This window comes from Seriola aureovittata, chromosome 8 (assembly GCF_021018895.1).
Source record: "Seriola aureovittata isolate HTS-2021-v1 ecotype China chromosome 8, ASM2101889v1, whole genome shotgun sequence".
Classification (NCBI taxonomy): Eukaryota; Metazoa; Chordata; class Actinopteri; order Carangiformes; family Carangidae; genus Seriola; species Seriola aureovittata.
This window is the reverse complement of record NC_079371.1, coordinates 24,260,973-24,265,393: the sequence shown is the minus strand read 5'-3', so window position 1 is coordinate 24,265,393 and position 4,421 is coordinate 24,260,973.

The window sequence follows — 4,421 nt, the reverse complement described above, 5'->3', positions numbered from 1 at the left end:
ACAATAAAGGCAAAATCACCAAAAAATAACTATATATACACACACATAGATATATTTTTCCTTTGGAAATGGATCTGTTCCTTTCAGGAACACCAGAACACTGGTCACATAGAGGATGAAGGTGCAATTATAATTTTGCTATACTGACATGCAGGGATGGACCAATATAGTGATTTAGTGCTAAGTATTGGTTCCTCACAGAAAGAACTGACCATGCTGTTCTCTGAGGAGTTTTGTGTCTGCGAGGGTTTCATCCTGCGCTGCAAAGACTTGCTTATCAGGCGAACTGTGAATGGGAGTGTGAATGATTGTCTGTGTATATGTATTAGCCCTGTCATAGACTGGAAACCCGTCCAGGCTGTAGCCTGCCTTTCATCCAATTTGTACTGGGATAGCCTCCAGCCCCCCGAGAACCAGCACAGGATATGGAAATTGGATGGATGGAGAATGGAGATGCTCCCTGATGTGGCGGCACATGGAATACATAACAACATGCCAAATTACATCTCTCATCATGACCCTATGTCAGATAATCTCCCAAACCCCAACCTGGGTCCCAAACAGAAAACCACAATGTATATTTGTCTGATGGACCATACTGCCTTTGTGAAATTCTACAACATGTTCTGTGAGGCCTGTCTCATTTATAAATCTGCACCAACTCTGCAGCCAGGGGGAGGATTTCATTCCCTCTGTGTGTATGTATGAGTGTTCGTAAACATCCCCTACAAATGCACACAAAGAAGGGTGCTGCCTTGTGTTCTGGATTACCAAAATGACAAGAATAATTTCTTAAGCCATTGTTTCTTTCTGAGATGAGAGCACATCTAGATCAGAGCTAGATAACGTGATTTAATGAGGCCCAGGCAGCCATGCACTACTCTGACTCTTTATCAAGTGGCAGCAAAAACAATCCGTGGGACTCAGCTTTGTCCAGGGTTTATTTCAGAAGCATAACACAGAGGGATTGTTGTGAAGGAGAGAACAGCTGCATTTATCATTTACTTAAGTAAAACAGTGAGCAGCACATTGCAAGTTTGAAACAGATGTGGCCAGTCAGCTGGGCAGTATGTCAGCATCGTCATGCATATGTCAGTATACACTGGAGCTCCGAATGTCAAGGCTCAGTGAATCACTCATGATGCATGATGTATATAACTGTAAAATGTTAAGCTCACCATATGTTTAGAGTAAAAAAAAACCATCACAGCAAATACTCCCACTCATAGTGTTCGATGAAAGCCCAGGCAGAGAGGTGTGGGTCTGCTCCACCCTCTCCCTGTCTGACCTGCTGCATTCACTGTTGTTTTCTCTTTCTCTTAACAAGCAGGGACGATTGCAGCGACTTCGGCAAGCAGATGGGAATGACATCACTGCCACTTAATGAAAGTATAAACAACCTACAACAATAATAGTAGGAAGCACTCTTCGGTGTACGGCCTTTTGCTAAAAGCATCATCAGTGAAAATGAGCGTACTGATGTTCAGAGCAGTGGGATATGATGAGTGTACATTTTTTTAAAACATTTTAAACTCAAATGAAAATGACATGAGAGTACTTACACTATTGGATCCACTGACATTTTTTCCATTGACATTTATATGGAGTCACTCCATGTTCAGTCTGTATGCAAATTTAGTGAGTGCATTACCAACTTTATGGGTCAACATCATATGTATAAGCTTCAGTTTATCTGCTGTAGCCTCAGGACTGATTACCCTGACCAATACTGAACACCACTTTAAGTTTTCAACCTGCAGTAACTGATTATTTGGTCACATGGAGACGGCGGAAACAAGCAGTAAATGAAACAGCAAACATATTCTCATCTCAGGGTACGGCAGACTCGTTAACGAACTGTTGTCGTTACACATCCATCAGATACGGCGCAACATCAACCCTAATTTGGAGTGGATTTGCAATGGATGCACAAGCAAAATTTACTCTGCTATTGTTATCTTTGTTTTGGATTTCCATGAATTCCTGAGGAAAATAACTGGCTTTTAAATGCTACACTAACCAGCTACTCGCTAACATTGTCTGTTGTTGGGGCTTTGAGTACTTTGAGTGGATCAAAACAGTGTAGTTAAGGGCTGGAAAACCAAAACAATGAGCTGAAAGATGCTAAAACGCTCTGCAGAGTCAAGTCAAGTCAACTTTATTTCTAGAGCACATTTGAACGCAGCTTGAGCTTGCTAAAATACTGTACAAAGGATACTGAAATAAATAAAAATCTGAATTTGGTAAATGAGAAATACTGTTTTTTAATATGTGGTGTGTTTGTATGGCTGCTATCTTGGCCAGGTCTCTCTTGTAAAAGAAGGACTTAAGGAAGGTAAAATAAAGGAAATACAAATAAAACAAATAAGTAAAACAAACACAAGGGAAACATACTAAATATACTGCATACAAAAACATAATAAGCAGATGAACAGAAACAATAAACAACAAGGAGCAAATACACAATTATGAACATGACAACGGATGAAAAGGTTAGTGAGCCAAAGGAGCCAGTGAATAAAGAAGTGTCTTTAGCCTAGATTTAAAAATAGAGATGGAGGGAGCACATCTAATATCTGGGTGCCAACGGATAAGGTCTGCGTTGGAGGGTGGGGCCTGGCAATTAAGAGCCTCAAAAGTAATCAGCAAGGTCTTAAATTGAATCCTGAAGAGCTGAGAGGAACTACAGTCTGGTAATAATTCTCTGTAAATTCATCATTACAGGCAACTTTTTTTTTAATGCAGGTAGTGGTGTTATCCATTATTAATATAAAAAATATCGACAGTAGTAGCTTTAAATATATTGTCCACAGTCAGGTTCAGTGTGCTTCAGTTGATAACGGCTGCTGTGGGAAGATAAACATATTCTCTTCTTACTTTCCTGTTTCTTCGCTCCCGTTCTCTATCTACCTTCCTCTCATTTTTCTTGTCTCTCTCTTTGCCGTCCCACTGAACTTTTGTCATTCTTCTTTCTCTGTTCTCTAACTTTCTAACCCATTGCTGTTATCATTACGCTATCTCAGACTTCCCTCTTTTTTTTTTCTCCTCCTCTGTCACTTCGTATCTGTATCTACTGTGCCGTCTAAAATTTCCTTGTCTGTCTACATCACAATATCTTTCTCCCGGCCTTTCTACCTTGCACAGCAAAAACAACAACAAAATCAATCTCAAGGTCTCTCTCTCTTTCCTTCTTTTTGTCACTCTCCTCAGTTTATATGCAGAGGAGGAAAAATAACAGAAAAAAAATAACAAGTATTATATAAAATATAAATTCAGAGTCCAACAAAAGAGAATTTATATTCAGGCCATATTGGATTGAATGGGTTCGTGGAATACTGAGTGTTGGTGTGTTTGTGGTTTGGTCACACGTTGTCCCTCAGGCTGTGGCATTTATCAGCACACTGGCCACTCAGATAGGTTATTTGCTTCAGTGACATATTCATAGTTTACAGTTGCCATCCTGCTTTGTGTTTGTCTTTCAGTTGAGGCTGCAATAATTAAATTCAGATCAGTTCAGTTGATGCGTTATTGTCATTATGACACAGCAGTCCCATACACTGCCATGGCAGAGGGTGACGGAATGAATTATGCTCACTGAGGAACAATGGCAATCAATTACATGCAGAATATCTACATACGGTGTCATTCTTCTTTCTATACTGTTGCCCTTTTCCCTTCAGTTGAACCAGTAATTAAATTTCCCAGCTAGAGTTGGACTCTCTTCAGCAACATGAAACTTGGTATATTGACAACACACGCCAGACAACTTAGTGGATTTCGAGTGATATGACGGGTTAAAAATGGTTTGCTTTGACTCTGCTTAGGGAATACTATAGTATTATAACACTCAAGGGGATGCCAACAAATGCTAAACTGATCTAGGTAAAGTTAAGTGAGGTAAAGATTGAGTGGTTGAAAGTGGTTGAAAATGCTTCAACAGAGACAAAAAGAAACTCAGACTGTAACAGAAAGAACTGGATTTCATTGACGGCTGTGAGACCCAAGCTTTAAATAAATACACAGGGTCACGCTAGCTGCAGCTACCTGTACGGCTACTATGATAGCTCATGCACGTCTGCCTGCTGAAAATTTAATTTATAGTCCAGTGGTTCCCAACCTTTGGGGTGGGGGAAAATTTGTTGGCCGCAAAACAGTACAATTTTGGTGAAAACATGTAACTATATGTGTAACCCTGTTAAGAATCCTTACTCATAAAATAAATAATGAATAATTTATGGGTTAAAAAGGTTCATATTTGGTTAAAACTATTATTAAAAGTGTATTAAAAATGTGAAATGAATAATTCATAAAGTTTATAATAGTTTGATAGAAGAGTAAGGTGTAATAAATAAGATTAAAATGATACAAATGTACTTTGTTAAATATTTCATTTTATTTTGAAGTAATTCATGGGGAGATAG